This window comes from Silene latifolia, chromosome Y (assembly GCF_048544455.1).
Source record: "Silene latifolia isolate original U9 population chromosome Y, ASM4854445v1, whole genome shotgun sequence".
Classification (NCBI taxonomy): domain Eukaryota; kingdom Viridiplantae; phylum Streptophyta; class Magnoliopsida; order Caryophyllales; family Caryophyllaceae; genus Silene; species Silene latifolia.
The window spans coordinates 26821741-26842967 of record NC_133538.1 but is presented as its reverse complement, the minus strand read 5'-3'; the positions used below and the strand labels follow the sequence as shown (position 1 = coordinate 26842967).

Genomic DNA, 21227 nt, shown 5'->3' with positions numbered 1-21227 from the left:
CAAAAACGCCAGTTTCAATAAATAAACATGACACACGACACAATATGTAAGTATGAAACATGCCAATGAAATACATAACCCATGACTATACAACACCACACCGGTACCGGAACACAACCAGCCGTACCCATAACCACACCGGTGCCAGGGACACGCCTGACACGTGCAATTTATATAGACTTTTTAGCCTCTTATTGCACGCATTTCTATGCCTTTTTGTATCGCTTTGTATTGCAAAATGCCCCGAATTGGCTACTTTGGTTTGTTTTGTCTTAATTGTTGAAATGGACCCGAAAGTAGTGGAATCGTCCCTTAATCGTCCCATTTAGCATGCATTGTAAGGAGACGGAGATCTTAGAGCAGAGGTCGTACTTCGGGATGCGTGAAGGGAGGTTCATATGAAGCTGACATGACGAGTTTGGTGCTGATCTCAGTAGAAAGTACTCAATCGAGATGTTCTGGAGTTCGATCGAGTGGTTTGGCAGAAACTGAAGGTCGATCGAGTGATTATTATGCTCGATCGAAATGTGCTTTTATGGGAATACACGATCGAGAGCCTAAAGTGTTCGATCGAGAAGTTTTGCTGGAGAAGTCCTCAATCGAGTGGTCTAAAAGTACTCGATCGAGTGATTAGCTAGATTATACGGGTTTTATTAATCTGTGATGGTTTATTTATGTTAATCTTGACTCCCCTATATAAGAGAGTCGTAATTAGGTCATAAGATACATCTTTCCTCTCTCTTTAATCTTAATTCATTATTTACTTTCATTAATTGTTCTCTTAATTTTAGTTTATGCTTATTCATCATTCCCTTACTATGTCTTTAATTAGTATGCTTTTGTTATTATTGTTGATTGCATTAAGAACATGAGTAGCTAATCTTTTTATGTTAGGATTAGGGGATCCATGGTAGAGTTGAGACGATGTAGTAAATAAACTAGGTAATTTACATGTGAGAATCTGTCGCCGTAGCAATATAAATGTAGCATATTTAGTTGAGTGCACGCTTATAAATAACATTAATTTGGTTAACTTTGTTCCTGGATCGGAAGATTGGAATAAACAGACCTGCTATGAAGAGTAGACTACCCTAATGAGGATGGAAGTTAAGTTAGTGGAAATCTAGGGTGGATAGCGGACCGGAAGGACCTTTCCCTTGCCCTTCTCACAGTAGATTGTCTAGGCTATTTATGACTGAGTCGATAAATTACCATGGTGAACCGAAATCCTGACATACTCTCTTTTATCTGATCACTTATCTATCATTTTCTTGCCTTATTGCTCTTGCTTTATTTCTCTTGCTCCTTAACCTTTAATAGTTTAGAAAACCAAATTTAAAATCCCCATTTGTGACTTAGATATACGGACTTACAAATAGATACCTTGCCTCCCTGTGGAGATCGACCCTACTTATCACTAGCTTCTGTTAGTTATATTTAGGTATTTATTTTTTATACATAACGACCGTATCAACGCCCACGACACCGCACTTCACAAATAGGTAATCAGGACACGCCCGTGGTACCGGGTCCGGAAGCCAACCGGATCCCCTGCCAGACGTTGTGCCTAAACCACACAAGTCCCTCCGTACTCAATTCATTAATGTGCACATCCCTCCTGGAGTGGAAGCTCCAAGAGGCGACTCAAGCGTAAGATGGTCTCCCAACTGCCTTACGTCTCCTCAATGAAGGGTAATATCCGTATAAAACCCATAAATTGAAGGATTATAACGCAAATTTTATACGTGGTTAATAGTCATAAAACGAAAAACACAATGAAACGATAAAGATTAAGTAATAACCTCCGGTCCTAGTGCAATTCGGCAATGAGAGATCAAAGTAGATCTCCTCCTAATTGTTGCACCCAAGATCGTCTGAGAAATGCCCTTGTGCTAGAAAGAATCCTCTAATTGCCTTGCAATATTGAGAGGATTGTTTTGTGAGTTTTCGTTGGATGTGAGATCCGAATTTTGAGAGGCAATTTTCTCAAAACCCTAATTATTTTGCAAATGATTATCATTAGGTTACAAAAGAGAGAGAGCTCTTTTTTGTCTATACCATTCGGCCGGCCATGGGCTACCTAGGGAAGTGGGCTTCCACTTCCTTTTAGTTTTAGCTCATGGTCTGGTTCGCAAATCGCTAAAATGTATATGACGCGGTTTTGTTATAAATCGTCATCGGTTATCGGTTATTAAAGCATCAACTAATAATACGGATTAGTTGAAACATTAATACATGTCCGACAAAGACGATATTGTATAATTATATTCAATATACATTTAATTAAATATAAAACATTTATTTTCAATTTACGAATTAACTGCTTAATTCGCTTTAGCCATTATTATTTAATCCGTATTAAATAAAATATCTCAACATCACATTTTGACTAATTATTAGTCAAATAACTCAGACTAACTGGTTAGTCAAATTTGGCATCTACATGACTGTATTTTCATACCGTCACATCTCTCAAACGAATCCTATAGGTGTGACTTTTAGGGACCAGTTGATCACCGCCATCTGTATGACAATAACGTCAAACTTATCTAGCAAGCCAACCGTTATTGATAAACGTGGACCAACTGATTATGATACAAAAGTATACCCTTTGATCCTTTTAGAGATTTATAAGTCCTTGCACTAAGCGTAAAGGACACGGCCCCAACAAGCTCCCACTTGTCCGTACAAGTGTATGTGCAATGACGTTATCCGCACTAACTGGAGGACACAAGCTCCAACAAACTCCCACTTGTCCGTACAAGTGTATGTGCGATAACCGATTCTCATATTCATTTAAAATTTCTCCCACTCAATGTAAAACAATTTGCAGATCTGGATCCGCAAAGGTCGTATTTTACAATCGATCTGTATCTAGAGTGGTTTCCCCGATTAGAGAGTAACTTAACTGATAAAACGAATACGTATTCGAGCATGGCCATGCATTTCGATTCTGACTCCTCGAGTGGCCCCGAGAAATATCGAGTACCGATAAAGGCTGAATATTTCCTTCAACTCGAACTCCTTCCGATCTAAGCACAGCATGAAATGACCCAGAAACAATCTACTTGGCCCCCTGTTACGGATGACCGTGAGAAAGAAACCAAAGTCACCCAAAATCTGCCTTAGTCTCAAGAGACAGTCGATAGTCAAAAGAATCGACTCTTAGGATCACCATGGAGGTCCTATCCACGACCAAGCACCGAATGTTATAAAACATTTAGGACTCCACGTCGATGTCACAATTGTGTCCTACGAGATATCCGTATAAATCGCCTCGTGATTGGTGGTCAACTTTGTTGACTTATGGCTCGTTGAACCCACCATCAACCAACGTCACAAAATAATTACCTTGAGTTATCAGCTCACGTGGGCAATTAAGGACCAAAAATATTATGTTTGTTCAGTTCACTTTGTGGTGTTCAAATTTGTCGTACAAAACCACATGAAAAACAAAATATATAAATAATTATCAAAACGATGATGTCGTATAGAGTACAAGAGAGAATGAATCTAATCCATAAAAGAGTACTACAACTTAGGAACACGTTTAATTCCCATGGAATTAACATGCCCTTCATGCTTATCTTGTCGTAATGGTTTAGTGAGAGGATCTGCTATGTTATCATCTGTAGCAATCTTTTCTATCACTACTTCCTTTTGCTCCACGTAATCTCGGATTAGATGAGCTTTCCGTTGTACATGTCTAGACTTGTTGCTAGACTTTGGCTCCTTAGCTTGAAAGATGGCACCTCTATTGTCGCAATAGATGGTGATCGGGTCATTCGAACTAGGCACTACAGATAGTCCATGTAAGAATTGACGCATCCATATCGCTTCCTTTGTAGCTTTAGACGCGGCATAGTACTCGGACTCAGTCGTAGAATCTGCTGTAACAGTTTGTTTGGAACTCTTCCAGCTGACTGCAGCGCCATTAAGAGTAAAAACGAATCCAGACTGAGATTTAGAGTCATCCCGATCCGTTTGGAAGCTAGCATCTGCGTAACCGGTTGCGCATAGCTTTTGTTTGCCTCCATAAGTCAATACCCAATCTTTAGTCCTCCGTAGGTACTTAAGAATGTTCTTGACAGCCATCCAATGTGATTCACCTGGATGCTGTTGGAATCGACTTGTCATACTCAATGCATATGCCACGTCTGGACGTGTGCATATCATGGCATACATGATTGATCCTATAGCCGAGGCATAAGGAATCCGTGTCATGCGCTCTTTCTCTTCCGGTGTCTCGGTGACCGAGACTTGCTCAAATGCACCCCCTGGAGCCATAGGAAGAAACCCCTTCTTGGAGTTAGTCATGCTGAATCTCTCTAGAACTTTGTCTATGTAAGACTCTGATCGAGAGATAACATCCGTCGTGATCTATCTCGATAGATACGGATGCCTAGAATTCTTTGCGCCTCACCCAGATCTTTCATCTGGAAATGGTTTTTCAACCATACTTTCACCGAAGTTAAGAGAGGTATGTCATTCCCAATCAGGAGTATGTCATCGACATACAATATTAGGAAGACAATCTTGCTCCCACTCGACTTGATATAAAGACATGGTTCCTCGACCGATCGAGTAAATCCATTTTCTTTAATCACTTGGTCGAAGCGATGATTCCAACTCCGAGATGCTTGCTTAAGTCCATAAATGGAACGCTTAAGCTTGCACACTTTCTTAGGATGTTGTGGATCGATGAAACCTTCGGGTTGTACCATGTACAACTCTTCCTCCAAAAAGCCGTTTAAGAAGGCGGTTTACATATCCATTTGTCAAATTTCATAGTCATGAAAAGCGGCAATCGCTAAGATAATCCGAATGGAACGCAGCATGACTACGGGTGCAAAAATTTCATCGTAGTGCAAACCTGGCACTTGGGTGAAACCTTTAGCAACTAGTCGTGCCTTATAGATATCTTGTTGACCTTCCACAGAATGCTTTATCTTGTAAAGCCATTTGCATTGAAGGGGACGAACCTTAGCAGGTAAGTCAACAAGATCCCATACGTTGTTCTCAAACATAGAGTCCATCTCGGATTGCATGGCCTCAAGCCATAGCTTTGAGTCAGAACTAGTCATGGCACTTTTATAGGTTGCGGGTTCACTACTCGTTAAGAGTAGAACGTCATCTATGTCATGTTCCTCGACCATACCAATGTATTTGTCTGGAGGAATAGAGACTCTTCCCGACCTCCTAGGTTCCTCAGGAATGTTAACCGCAGCCGGGATTGAAGGAATAGGTTCCTCCAATAGTTGCTCGGTACTTGGTTCTGGAATCTCCGACAGTTCGAAGGTTCTATCACTCTTTGCATTCTCGAGAAATTCCTTCTCTAAGAATGTCGCACTAGCCGCAACAAAAACACGTTGTTCGGTTGGCGAATAAAAGTAATGACCAAGCGTTCCTTTAGGATAACCTATAAAGTACGTCTTGACCGATCGCGGACCGAGCTTATCCTCGTGTCTCCACTTGACATAAGCCTCGCAGCCCCAAACCCGTATAAAGGACAAGTTAGAGACCGTTCCCTTCCATAGTTCATATGGAATCTTGTCAACAGCTTTAGACGGACATCGGTTAAGTATTAGAGCAGCTGACAGAAAACCATAACCCCACAATGAGTCAGGCAACACGGTGTGACTCATCATGGATCGAACCATATCAAGTAGTGTTCGATTTCTCCGTTCGGACACACCATTCAATTGAGGTGTTCCAGGTGGAGTTAACTGTAGGGCAATCCCACAGTCTTTAAGGTGTTGATCAAACTCGTGAGAAAGATACTCGCCACCACGATCCGAACGCAGTGTTTTAATCTTTCTACCCAATAGGTTCTGTACCCTATTCTGGTATTCCTTGAATTTCTCAAAGGATTCACTTTTGTGTTTCATTAAGTAGACATAGCCATATCTACTTAAATCGTCCGTGAAAGTGATGAAATACCTATAGCCTTCTCGTGCGGTGATTGACATAGGTCCACATACATCCGTGTGTATGAGTCCTAATAGGTCAGCAGCGCGCATTCCAACACCTTTGAAGGAAATACGAGTCATCTTACCGATGAGACATGATTCACACGTGCCAAATGATTGAAAATCAAAGGCCGAGATAGCTCCATTTTTAATGAGCTGTTTTACGCGTTTCTCATTAATGTGTCCCATACGGCAGTGCCATAGATACGTTTGATCTTTGTCACCAACCTTTAACTTTTTATTCATTACGTGTAATATTTCGGTGGTCTGATCTAAAACATAAATTCCGTTCATGGAGACTGCCTTGCCATAAATCATATCGTGTAAAGAGAAAATGCAAGTATTATTCTCTATTACAAATGAAAAACCAAGTTTGTCAAGTGCGTAAACCGAAATAATGTTTTTCGAAAGACTAGGTACATAATAGCAAGTCATATAATGACAACTCAAATCCGCTAGGAAGTCTGGATCACATATGTCCCCTTTGAGATGGCAGCCACTCTTGCTCCATTCCCAACACGCAGTTCCACCTCACCCTTTACGAGGGGTTCGATGTTTCGGAGCCCCTGCACATGATTACACAGATGAGAACCACAACCAGTATCTAGTACCCAAGTTCCGTAACTTGCGTGGTTAATCTCAATCATATGAATAAAAGTAGAAGAGAGAGAAGACATACCAACAGGTTTAACGCGACCCGCTTTTATGTCCTCATGATAAACAGGACATGTACGCCTCCAATGCCCAGTCTTGTGCCAGTGATGGCATTCCATGTTTTCGGTTTTGCTCTTTGTCGCGCCTGATGAGGTGCTCGACTCACCAGGCCCACTCTTACCTGAACCCGACTTCTTAAACTTCGGTTTGCCTCTCGCTAGGCCTGGTGAACCTTGCCCTTACCCTTGCCCTTGTTTGACACAACGAGAACATCTTGTTTCATGCTCCCACTGAACTTCATGTCCTTCTCGGTCTGTACGAGAAGGGAGTGCAGTTCGTGGGGACTTTTCTTCAAATCATTCATATAGTAATTCACTCTAAATTGCGAAAAACCATCGTGGAGTGAGTGAAGCATGCGGTCAATAACAATGTTCTCGCTGATCTTACAATCAAGCGTCTCCAGCTTCTCGACATTCTCAATCATGCTGAGAATGTGTGGGCTAACCGGTTGGCCCTTCTGGAGTCTCGCATCAAAGAAGCGAGTGGTATGCTCATAGGTCACGATTCTCGGTGCTTTCGAGAATTCCTTGGTGAGCGTGGTGAAAATCTTGTTTGCACCTTGGGCTATGAAGCGTTTCTGCAAATTGGGTTCCATTGCAAAAATGAGTACGTTTTTAATCGCACCCGCTTCCAAGGCGAAATCGTTATACTTGTCGATCTCGTTAATTCCAGCCGTGGGGCCTGGGTTTGACGGCATGGGCTCAAGCAGAAATTTGAGCTTCCCGTCAGCAGCGGCAGCATTCCGTAATGCTGCCTCCCAGTCCGCGAAGTTTGATCCATCATTCTTCAGTCGAGTTGACTGATTCATCTGATTCATGAAGATCCAAAGCCAGGACTCACGGTCCAATGTGGTACTTGGCATTGGGTCGTTCAAGTGACCAGCCATATTGTTATTAGCAGTTTAAATTACCGTGATCTACACTGAAAAAGAAAGAAAAACAAAAACGAAATAAGCAACTCATCGAGGTGATTTAAGTCTATTTAAAATTCATTTTAATCGTGTAGACTCATTGCACTTGTATAATTGATCTCCCTCAAGAATAATACAAGTGATCCCAAGACTCAATTTCCGTAAATTGATAAGCCAACTGTTTAGCTAGTTCTTCCGTAAAAACTCTTGGTCGATAGATTTCCGTAAATCCTATCTATAGTCCACCATAATCACAGGATCGTACGAGTGACCATAGTGTTGAGATAAAATAAGTCAATCGGTTCCAACTTACCCGACGTAGAAGGGGTCATATTATGCCTACCGACGAAGAAGGAATTTATTAGAGTTTGACCTATAAAGACCGTTCTCAATTTTTGATTATACGAGGAAGATCCCATCAACTAAGTTTCAATTCATTTTAAGTGAACGAATAACTAGCAACTGCGTGAATGAATTAATTTAGATGATGGCTTAAAACGTGTGACATGAGAATGTCAAAGAAAACTAACTCGAGACCTCTATATGTGTCAGTTTTCATGCAATTATTAGGTGGTTTGGTTTTTAGGCGGAAAATGATGCATACTATCGTTGCGATAAAATAAATAAATGAATGCAATACGTAAATAAAAATTCCTAGTGTGGCCTATCCTAGTAAAAATAACATAATACAACTTTGGAATCCACCGTTGGACCCGAAAAGCTTGTCTTGATGTTCCATCTTTGTCCATGTAGCGGGAGTGAGCATCCGGTCTCCTTCTTTAGTCTTCTCAAAATTACAATTAAAATTTACAAAATATAAACCTATTTACATTCTAAATAAAAAACTGTAATTAAAAGAAATAAAGGGAGATACGAGATCTCAAAATACAACCAAGACCGTGTTCCATCATTACGGTAACACGTTCTACTAAGGCCACACTAAGTTACAACCGTTTGCAAAAATAAATAAATACGTAATTAAAAGCATTCAAAAATCAAAAACGATAAATAAAATGCATCAACTAAAATTTAAATTTATTCGTGACATAATTCCGTAATTATGTTAAATTTATCCAAACCACCAAAGATAATTAAAATTATATGACAAAACCGCTTTAGTCAAGTTAATTTTAATCCGAGATAATCCGTTACTATAAATCGTTTTAAAGTAACTTAATTTTACGTGGGTGAACCGTTTCACTATCAAGCGAGAGCATAAATCCGTTTTATGCAAAATTGGCCGAAAGGAAAAAAAACAAACAAAAAAAAAATTTATTTTTTTTTCTTTCAGATCTTTGTGTACGTGAACAAGTACGTAAAGAAATTTTTTTTTTTTTTTTTTTTTTTTTTTTAAGGCTGAAATGCCGAGAGCCTCTAAAGGCCAAAAAAAAAATCAATCGGCTTAAAACGAGAGCAACAAGAGATCAAAACAAAACGGTTTGATAAAACACAATTGCAATTTTATTCTAATCCGTATAGAAATCAAACTACAATTGTTACATCTTCAACATATTGCAATAATTATCGGTTAAAATTACAACATGTGAAGAACGATTGAAAACAAGAGATCGAACGATCTAACAAAAATGTGTGGCACGCAAATCAATGCAAAAACAAGAAAAACAGGCCGTGATACATGAAAGGCCACACGGTTTTCCAAAAAAAAAACTGGCCGAGACAAAAAAAAATTGCCACACGAAATTTTATGCAATCATTTTGATAGATCTTTAACATATTGCGATGAATATCGATTACAAAACAATATGCAAAGATCAAAATGAAAACAAAACAAAAGACAACCATCACCGTGTATACAAGACACGGATCCCAAGGCACAAAACAACAAAAAAAACGCAGCAATTAAAAAGAATTGCCGAAAAAAAAAAATTGTGCCGCAAGGATTTTAATCAAAAATTTACCGATTCAAAATCCGTTTGATGAAAATCACATAGAAAAATTTACGTGCCTCGCTCTGATACCACTTGAAGGGTAATATCCGTATAAAACCCATAAATTGAAGGATTATAACGCAAATTTTATACGTGATTAATAGTCATAAAACGAAAAACACAATGAAACGATATAGATTAAGTAATAACCTCCGGTCCTAGTGCAATTCGGCAATGAGAGATCAAAGTAGATCTCCTCCTAATTGTTGCACCCAAGATCGTCTGAGAAATGCCCTTTTGCTAGAAAGAATCCTCTAACTGCCTTGCACTATTGAGAGGATTGTTTTGTGAGTTTTCGTTGGATGTGAGATCCGAATTTTGAGAGGCAATTTTCTCAAAACCCTAATTATTTTGCAAATGATTATCATTAGGTTACAAAAGAGAGAGAGCTCTTTTTTGTCTATACCATTCGGCCGGCCATGGGCTACCTAGGGAAGTGGGCTTCCACTTCCTTTTAGTTTTAGCTCATGGTCTGGTTCGCAAATCGCTAAAATGTATATGACGCGGTTTTGTTATAAATCGTCATCGGTTATCGGTTATTAAAGCATCAACTAATAATACGGATTAGTTGAAACATTAATACATGTCCGACAAAGACGATATTGTATAATTATATTCAATATACATTTAATTAAATATAAAACGCTTATATTCAATTTACGAATTAACTGCTTAATTCGCTTTAGCCATTATTATTTAATCCGTATTAAATAAAATATCTCAACATCACATTTTGACTAATTATTAGTCAAATAACTCGAACAATCTGGTTAGTCAAATTTGGCATCTACATGACTGTATTTTCATACCGTCACATCTCTCAAACGAATCCTATAGGTGTGACTTTTAGGGACCAGTTGATCACCGCCATCTGTATGACAATAACGTCAAACTTATCTAGCAAGCCAAGCGTTATTGATAAACGTGGACCAACTGATTATGATACAAAAGTATACCCTTTGATCCTTTTAGAGATTTATAAGTCCTTGCACTAACTGTAAAGGACACCAGCCCCAACACTCAATGAACCTAGTATCACCACCACAATTTTACCAACAACCACATATATCACAATATGCATCATAATGAATATAAAGTGTAACTATTTCACATTAACATGATTCACCAACATGACCCAAATACACGTACTCATAACCATACCGACTCTTCAAGTCACCTTACCTCAGCATCATGCCAAGATGCAACCTCCACATATTATGAGTCTAACAACGAATACCAACTATCATGTTATCATGCAACTACAATGTTCATATGAGACAAACACTACTACTCTATACCATGTCAAAAAGAACACCTAACAACATTACTCATAATCCACAAAATCATATTATAATGCAACAACAATACAATAATGACACGTCTAATAAGGTTTTTTCAGTTGTTTGACCTTAATCAAAATAAATACAAGCTTAATTAGTACTAACAAAATAGCTAGTGGTAAGTAAGGTATCGAATCCACAGGGAGGCGAGGTAATTAATCTAGTTTGTTTATATTTAAGTTTATCTTAAAGGTAACAGTTTTATGGTGTTTGGTTGTTTGATTTTTAATAGCTAATTGCAATAATAGTAATTAAGACGAATTCAATAATATTAAAAGGTCTAGGGATTAAGTTCACTAGGTATTTATTCGGGGTGTGATTTAATTGATTGATAGAGCTAATTATGTTGTTTAAGGTTTTATGATCGGTCGATTCAATATTCCTTTAGATCTTATTTAACATGCTGTCACCATCATTAAATTATCTCTATTCAGTTATCGCAGCCTATATTGATTCTAACCCAGTCGGTGAAAGTCTCAATTCGCTATACTATTCAATTAACCCTGTCCAGTAATTAACTAACTAGATAAAGAACAATAAACTGAACAACAACGAATAAGCAATTTTAACTATCAATTCATTAATTAATTCCCCTTCTAACAACTTAGATCCCCATTCTCCCTAGATTAAAGGCTTAGCTACTCATACTAAAGGGAAGAACAACAATAGCAATAATAAGAAACATGATGAAAAACAATAAAAGATGAATAATGAATGAATAATAATTATTGAAGAAAGATTAGGAACAATACCGTAATAATAATGAAGAACAAGCTTAGAAATGGAAGTAAGAACAATAAACTAAACTAAACTAAGAGTTTTAGAGAGTTTTGTAGGGTAGCTATGCGAAAATATGTAAAATAAGACGTGAATAAACTTAGGGTTCGAATTGGGTATTTATAGTAAAACATAGCCGACTTATGTAAATTACGAAAATACTAGAAATCGATGGTTCCTCGATCGAGCCTATGGCCACTCGACAATAAGTCCAACACAAGGATACAACACAATTGCTAAAAAGTACTTTGCTATACCCACATGACAATAAGTCCCAATCCCAACCATAATAGCAAAGTAGACATGAAAAATAAGCAACTGCGACTGTCCCGATAAGGTAGGCAAATTCTTGGATTGTAGCTCATAAGATGTAGTTTAAGATTGGCTACAAGGGTTCAAACGGGTTTAAACAAAAGGTAATGTAAGGCTTATTTGAATGGTAAGAACCGCTTATCCACATGTACTTAATCAAATGAAAGCAATAAAGTATCAAGAAATCAATGTCACACTTATGCATTTGATATTACATATTCCACAAAGAGAAACCACAATCAAGCCTAATTGACAAATGAGACCAGTTTATTGATGTTCCTGGCCTAGGAAGTTCTATAGTCCTCAGAATTTAAGTAGTTTACCAACATAATTGTGTCAAATCTAATTAGTATAAGGCATGTCAAATACGGTCAAGGCTTGAATTATGAGCTTTGTTTTCATGAATAACGGGTGATACTGTCGTTTCGTACCAAAAATAAATACCTAAGTACTACTAACAGAAGTCAGCGGTAAGTAGGGTCGATCTCCACAGGGAGGCGGTTTACTATCTACTTGTCTATTTTATCTGTCTAATGTCACTAATGGGGGTTTGAAATGTTTTGATTAAACTAAAGAGACTAAAGTGAGAGGGAAAAGAATGCGAGAAATTAACAGTAAGAGAAGGGAATATGCTAGGGGTCGGTCTACCGTGGTAGCTTCACTAACGGGTCAACTGAGTCGATTAAACTATTGATAAGAAGAGCTATGGTCGTCACCTTTCGGTCCTTAAACCGCCCTAGGGTCTCCTAACTTAGCTTTCGCCCTAATTAGGTATCACCTATTGTAATTAAGCAAGTCTTCCCTTCCAATCTTTCGATCCAGGTCGGGGTTAACTAGATAAATGGGTCTCCTGCATGCATTCATTCAACCTAATAACAATTATATTGCTTAATACAATTCTTATCGCAAGACTAATCTAGTCAAGTCGATCCTAACATATTACTACCACGGCTTCCCTAATCCTAACATACTAAGGGGAATTAGCTACGCATAATTAAATAGAGAACAAGAAATAATGAAGAAGTAAACATTAAATAAAAGTAAAGGGAAGGAATGAATTACTGAATTATTGATCCGGAAAATAAGGAAGAACAGAAGTAACAATAGTAGTGTATATGAAATGATAAGAGAACATAAGCAACATCTGACAGTGTATGATAAAGTTCCAGAGGAGAAGAAGAGCAGAAGCAACGTCTGACAGTGTCAGATGAAAAAGGGAGAGAGGTTACAATGACATACTAACTTCCTATTTATAAGAAAATAGGAATCATTAACCTAATTGACGGAATTAAACCTAAAAAGCCCAGCCCGTAGACAAATCCACTCGATCGAGTGGAATAAAACCACTCGATCGAGCAAACTCAGCCAAAAACCGCTCGATCGACTAAAGGCTATTATTGAACTGGTCGATCGACCAGAAAAACTACTCGATCGACTATTTATTCATCCTAAAACCACTCGATCGACTAGAAAAGCACTCGATCGAGTGGATCTTGACTTCAGCAGCTTATAATTCACGTTAGTTTGACTTTGACTTGTCCTTTTAGCTCTCGAAATGGCTTCACGCATCCCAAGACAGCTATAATTCCCGCTTCAAATCTACTCTTCCTCCAAATGCATGCAGAACGAGCGGTAAATGGCTTGATTTCACTACTTTATGGTCCATTCCTGCAATTAAGACAAAATACACCAAAGTAGCATATTCGGGGCATTTCGTAGAATAAAACCACGATAAAAGCATAGAAATACGTGCATAAAATAGGCTAATAAGACTATATAAAATGCACGTATCAACGGGTCAAAACAATATACATGGACAACTAAATGGGATTCAAAGGCAAAAACAATGCAATTTAACATCATTGTTATTTAAATTCACCTAGACTCGACCTAAAATAAAGGAAAAATATGTTTTTGTATTTTGAATTTTTTTAATTTTTATGGATTTAATTTTTGATATAAATGCACACAACATACAGTAAAGCACACAACATAATTAAAGACTCCTTCCCCAAACCTAAATGTCACAGTGTCCTCATTGTGATGCCTACAACATAGCAATCACACAAAACTTCCAGCAACCTAAAGGACACATCTAACAAAAGGAATGGGAAATAACTAGAGATAATACAATAAAAGTAGATACAAGGGAAGAGAATACCGGGTAAGAGCATAGGAGTTCCCCCAAACCAGCTGCTAAAATAAGGGAGAAAGATCAACCGCGCAAATCCTAGCATCGTCTGGCTACGAATTAAACCCAAAAAGTGAAGGTACTCGATTGAGCCCCATGACACTCGATCGAGTATTCATCCTGTCGAGCAGATTTCCTGCATTTAAAACAAATGCCAATACAAATCACAATCAATAAAACTTAAAGCACGTAATAGTAAATCAAAAAGTAGCGCATGTGCTACACACAAACATAAGTAGCACCAATAAATAGTCCAAGCAAAGAATATAAATGATGAATAAATTTTGGCCCATCAAAATCAAAGTCTAATGTAAAATATGAGCAAGAATGTTCATTGCTCTTCAAGTCATCTTCTTGAGGAAGGAGATAGGGCAATTCATCCATCAAAGGAACTTTATCAAAAACTTTAACGGGCTCCTCTCTGAATATCTCTGCTTCCAAAGCATCCAACTTGACCTCCAAGTCAACACTCTCATCACAGCTGTAAACCATCTCAGGAGGAGGCTCATCTCCATAAATCAACCTCTCAATTTCATCCACTTTCTTGCTCCATGGATATGACGCAGCAGCAGGGACGTCAGATTGATTCCTGTCTAAACAATAAACAAAGGAATCATCAATAGTAGGAGTAAGAGCATTAATCATATGACAAGTAGCTTCTAAATTGGGATGTTTTAATGGTTTATCAAGAGTAAAAGTGATTTTATCATCCCCAACTCGTAGTGTAAGACTGCCATCCCTAACTTCTATGACTTCCCCCCCCCCCCAGTGTGGAGGAACGGTCTACCTAGAATAATAGGGACTTGGGAGTCTTTAGCCATATCCATAATGATAAAGTCAACTGGAATGAAATACTTCCCTACTCTAACTGGCACATCCTCTAAGACACCCATAAGCTTCTTTAAAGATCTATTGGCCATTTTTAAGGTCATATTAGTGATACGTAGTTGACCCATATTTAACTTGTTGCAAATTGAATACGGCATAACACTAACACTAGCCCCTAAATCGGAAAGGGCTTTATCAATAGCTATACTACCAATATGACAAGGAATAGAAAAACTCCCTGGATCCTTAAGCCTAGGTGGTGAGTTAGCTTGTAATGCAATCGCACACTCTTGAGTGAATGCCACCATCTTCACTTCATCAAAAGACCGCTTCTTTGATAGGATCTCTTTTAAAAATTTAGCATATGCCGGCACTTAAGTTACCGATTCAGTAAATGGCACACTCACTTGAAGATTCTTCACTACCTCTATGAACCTCCAAAACTGTTGTTCAAGCTTATATTTCTGCAATCTTTGTGGAAAAGGTAGTTGAATTTTAATTGGCTCGGCTTTTTTTGCTTTAGAAGTAGCTTTGGAAGTATTATCGTCAGTTACAGGGGTTACTCGATCGAGTCCAGTAGTCACTCCATCAAGGAACCTATTTTCTTCCAATGTCGTAGCTGAAACATGCGAAGATTTGTCAACTGGGGAGGTACCTCGATCGAGCCCGTGGAGTACTCGATCGAGCACCGTGGTTCCTCGATCAATCCTGGATGGGCTCGATCTAGGATCCAATGCTGTTCTCACTTTTTCACTTTTTTGCTTATCCCGTGTCTGATCTTTGCAAATTTCTTTCTCATCATCACTTAGCTCCAAATTACCCAATCCCGTAGGATGCATATAGGGAACCTCATCTTCATTAATGGGCACATTCGGATTTTGATAAGAAGTACCGCTCCTCAAGGAAATAGCATTAACTTGCTCATGTGCTTGTTTACCTTGAGGAGGAAGATTGCCAGACTGTTTTGAGGGATTTTGAGCCGCCATTTGAGCAACTTAAGTATCCAACATCTTGTTATGAGCCATTAGTTCGGAAGTCGGAGCCGTTTGCTTTTGTTGAATCATCAAACTTTGTTGCAAAAGAGTCTCATCTCTGCCATCTCATTACTTGGAGCTTGAGGAGGAGCTTGCATCTGTTGAAAACCTCCTTGATTTTACCAAACAAAGTTTCCTTGTGGTTGATTACCATAATTTGGAGGAATAATATAAGCATTCTGAGGTTGGGCTTGAGCAAATACATTTTGACTCCTTTTAGGGAAGAAGTTAGAATAAGGAGTACCTTGCTTGAAAGACTGGAAGGCATGAACTTGCTCAATGGTACTTATACACTTGGCCGCAGTGTGGCCGTATATCCCACATCTCTCGCAGGACACTTCTTGTTGAACCATATTGACTGTTTCTTGCTTATTACCCAAAGACTGAGTAGTTTTCAGTTCAGCTATTTGAGCCGTTAAGGCCTCTAGCTGTGCCGCAATAGCATTGTCTAAACCACTTCCTCTCTTACTTCCTTTAGGGTTACCATACTCACTAGTGTGAGTAGCTATCTGATCAATCAATTTCCAAGCATTACTGTTATTAGTATTATCCTGGAATCTTCCATTGGCAGCTGAATCAAGCAAAGCTTTGTGATCGTCATATAACCCGTTGTAAAACTGGTTGCAAATGGACCAAATTTGGAAGCCATGATGGGGGACGGATCGAACTAGCCTTTTGAAACGAACCCAGGCTTCATTAAAATCTTCATTATGACCTTGCTTTAAACATGTGATCTGGCTTCTAAGAGCATTAGTCTTCTGCGGTGGAAAATACCTCTTGTAGAATGCAAGAGCTAATGAAGTTCAGTTAGTGACTGCATCGGTCTCCATATCCAAGTCACGTAGCCACTTTGCTGCATCATCTCTCAGAGAGAAAGGAAAGAGAGTCTGTTTGACTTGATCTTGAGTCACCCCAGCTGTCAAAGGAATAGAACAACAATATGTAACAAATTTCTCTATGTGCTTGGCGGGGTCCTCTCCAGCTTTTCCTCCAAATAGATTTCTCTCAACTAGGATTATATCAGAAGGCTTGATCTCAAAGGTCTCTTTATCAGTGGTAGGGAGCTTAAAACCTTTAGGAATGGAATCAACCGTAGGTTCCGAATGATTTGCCAAGGTCGGCAACGTTGATGTTGTAGGAGTAACGGGTGCAGAAATATGTGTGTCCTCTTCAAAGGACGAATCTTCTGCGAAAATATACCGCTCGTAGTCAAGTGTACTCAAGCCTTCCACCTGACTTACTTCTCTTTGAAAATTTTGTCTATTGCGAAAAGTCTTCTCTGGCTCGGGATCAAAAGGTATAATCTCCGACCTGTGAGACCTGGGCATACACGAAAACAACAAGAAAAGATCAAACTATCTCAAGGAACTGATGCTTCCTGAGACAAAAGACAAAAATAAACAAAAACAAACAGGAAAATTGTTGCCTCCCCGGCAATGGCGCCAAATTTTGTTAAGGTTTTTTCAGTCATTTGGCCTTAATCAAAATAAATCCTAGCTTAGTACTAACAAAATAGCTAGTGGTAAGTCAGGCATCGAATCCACAGGGAGGCGAGGTAATTAATCAGGTTTGGTTATATTTAAGTTTGTCTTAAAGGTAACAATTTTATGGTGTTTCGTTGTTTGATTTATAATAGCTAATTGCAATAAAAGTAATTAAGACGAACTCAATAATATTAAAAGGTCTACGGATTAGGTTCATTAGGTACTTATTCGGGGGTGTGATTTAATTCATTGATAGAGCTAATTATGTTGTTTAAGGTTTTATGATCGATCGATTCAATATTCCTTTAGATCTAATTTAACATGATGTAGCTAACATTAAATTATCTCTATTCAGTTATCGCAACCTATATTGATTTTATCCCAGTCGGTGAAAGTCTCAATTCGCTATACTAGTTAATTAACCCTGATTAGTAATTAACTAAGTAGATGAAGAACAATAAACTGAACAACAACGAATAAGTAATTTTAACTATGAATTCATTAATTAATTCCCCTTCTAACAACCTAGATCCACATTCTCCCTTGATTAAAGGCTTAGCTACTCATACTAAAGGGAAGAACAACAATAGCAATAATAAGAAATATGATGAAAAACAATAAAAGATGATTAATGAATGAATAGTAATTATTGAAGAAAGATTAGGAACAATACCGTAATAATAATGAAGAACAAGCTTAGATCTGGAAGTAAGAACAATAAACTAAACTAAACTAAGAGTTTTAGAGAGTTTTGTAGGGTAGCTATGCGAAAATATGTAAAATAAGACGTGAATAAACTTAGGATTCGAATTGGGTATTTATAGTAAAACATAACCGACTTAAGAAAAATGCGAAAAATACTAGAAACTAATGGTTCCTCGATCGAGTACATAGATTCCTCGATCGAGCCTATGTGTAGTTGATCGAGGCACCACTCTGATTCAGCTCTTTTCTTCGTGTTATCGTCTTAACTTCTCTTCCTTCATTCTTATGGATTCCCGTGCCATACATCGTGTATCCCTTCATGGCCACTCCGCGAAGCCTACTTCATTCCTTTGCTCCTCAAATGCGTCATTCCTGCATTAAACATCAAATAGCGGAAATAACAACATTCTCACATATAAGGCATGTAATTAATATTAGTTAGCACGAAAACCGTATCAAAGGTAATTAAGGGAAGGCATAAATATGTATATAATTATGACTCATCAACATGCAACCATTTATGCTTATTGAAACCGAGTAGGATTAACCTACCTTTTAGCAAAATCCAATTATCACAAGCAAGCAAACTAATCCTCCGTTAAGAAGCCACATCCTACAATTAATTAAGCAATACTATCACAATTATATTCTACAACAACTAATAATACTAATTAACCCCCTTCATTACCCCCACGTAATTAGTCAAAACCGTAATTAATTATAAGACAGCCTACTAGAGAGATTAAGGTCTACTAAATAACAACAAGGGAGAAAGGTCAAGGATAAACTTACAAATGCTAACAAATGAGCAAGAACAAGAAATGGAAGACAAATCTTCAAATGTGGGAGTAGATTTTTGTGGATTATATTTGTGATGTTTAGAGATGTTTCTAGATAGTAGAAGGGATAAGGTGGGAGTGTTTTTAGGAGAGGAAATCTGAAAAATAAGGATTAGAAAGTGATAGGTCACCTACCATAATCCCGTGCTAAAGCTAGACAGCGACAGGGCACTCGGTTGAGTGCCTGGTTCAATTGGTCGAGTGACTCAACATCAGAATATTTCACAAAATTACAGGTCTCACTCGGTCCCTCACTCGGTCGAGTGAGCTCTACTCAGTCGAGTACTCGATTTACTCGACCAACTATAGGTCTTATAAATTATGGGGTATTACATAATTATATTAATAAAAACTATTAAGTTTAAGTTGAGTATAACTGAAATGAGCTGAACTTAATGGAACTGAACTGAACTGAATGAAGCTGATTGAGCTAAACTGAACTAAAATGAATGAAGCTGAACTGAACTGAATTGAGATGAACTGAACTGGACTAAATAGAGCTGAGCTGAAGTGAGCTGAAAATAAGCAAGAAAGAACAGGGCCTAATCCTTTCTATATTCTCCAAAAAACTCTCATCGGTATTTTTTTGGTGTCAACCCATCAGTAATTTTATAAGAGACTTGACAATGTGTTTACTATTATAAAGCCGATTTACATAAAACTAATTGATAAATGAACCCCCTCACAGAGCTACAAGTAACACCATACCAGAATTAAAAATTACTACCTTTAGATGCCACTTTTCTAAAAAAAAAACTCATTTTTATAAATTTTTTTATTAAACTACTACCCTCAAATGTGCTTATGTCAAACTTTGTACCCATTTGCACTTTCAGGTGACATTCCGTCAAAATTCAAATTTTCAGTTTAAATGCCTAAATTTATGACGAAACTGCCATTCTTTATGTTTTTATATACTTCATGGCTTCTCTCTCCCTTCTACATCTCTTCGAACTAATAATGCAAGAATTTGTACTGATCTTGCTCGTGTTATACCCATAAATGTCTCCATTTTTTCCCCTCTTTTCATCATAAAATTCCTAATTTTATCCCCAAAACTTGATAAAAAGAAAACCTAATTTCAAGTTCTTTTTTTTAAAAAAAAAAAAAAAAATTTGGGGGTTAGAGAGAAAACTAAAAACTGGGTTTTCAATTGTGGAAAAAATGTGAAAACCCTAAAAGTTTAGAAGTAGGAAGTTAAGAAAAATTGGGATTTTAAGAGGGAGAAAGAGTAATAAATGAGTGGCGTTAGAGAGAGGAATAGTATAGTTAGGTGAACAAGAAGAAGAAGATTGTTATAAGATAATGTGGCGTAAGAGGAGTAGTAGTAGTAGTAGTAGTAGTAGTAGAAGAAGAAGAAGAAGAAGAAGAAGAAGAAGAAGAAGAAGAAGAAGAAGAAGAAGAAGAAGAAGAAGAAGAAGAAGAAGAAGAATGATTGAGTGGCAGAGGACGGAGTTTCGGCACCGAATTAGAATCAATTAAGTTGTGAATTGCTGCCATGGTGATGGTAGTTGATGATGTCAAGGGTGGTGTTGCAAGGGAGAGTAGATGGTCGTGATGTTGGTGTGTCAAGGTAGGTGATTTAGAGATGAGGAGGAAGTAGTTGACGAAAATAGTGGTCCGATGAATGAGAGGAATGGTTGAATGACAGAACAAAAGACCAAAGAAACAAAAAAGAATACATATGGGCAATTTCATCAGAAAATAAGATTTTTCACAGAGAAAATTCATGCAAAATTTGTGTAGGGTAATATCCGTATAAAACCCTTAAAATTAAGGACTATAACACAATTTTAACATGTTATTAATTGTCATAAACGAAAAAAAACAAGAGAAACGATAAAGGTATAAGAATCAACCTTGGGTCCTGTGAATTTCGGCCTAAGAACAGAAATCAAAATAGATTTCCTCCTAATCGTTGCACCCAAGACCGTCTGAGACTATGCCCCTTGTGCTAGAAATTACTCTCTAATTGCCTTGCAATATTGAGAGAGTTTTGTGAGTTTTTCTGATGTGAGATCTAGGTTTTCAGAGAGAAATGCTCCAAAAACCTAATTTTTGTGCAAATGAAATGAATTAGGTCAAAAGGAGAGAAAGCCTCTCCTTTTGTTTCACTCGTCCAAACCGTGACATAGGGAGGGAGTGGGCTTTCCACTTTCTCCTTATTTTAACTCG

General features: G+C 37.9%; 1 non-coding gene across 1 annotated transcript; it reads left to right on the top strand.

The window, feature by feature from the left end:
• The first annotated feature begins 16666 nt into the window (after positions 1 to 16666).
• On the top strand, positions 16667 to 16773 carry LOC141636508 (small nucleolar RNA R71). Its single transcript, XR_012541114.1, has one exon. It is a non-coding gene; the product is annotated as a small nucleolar RNA R71 (small nucleolar RNA).
• Positions 16774 to 21227: the final 4454 nt, after the last annotated feature.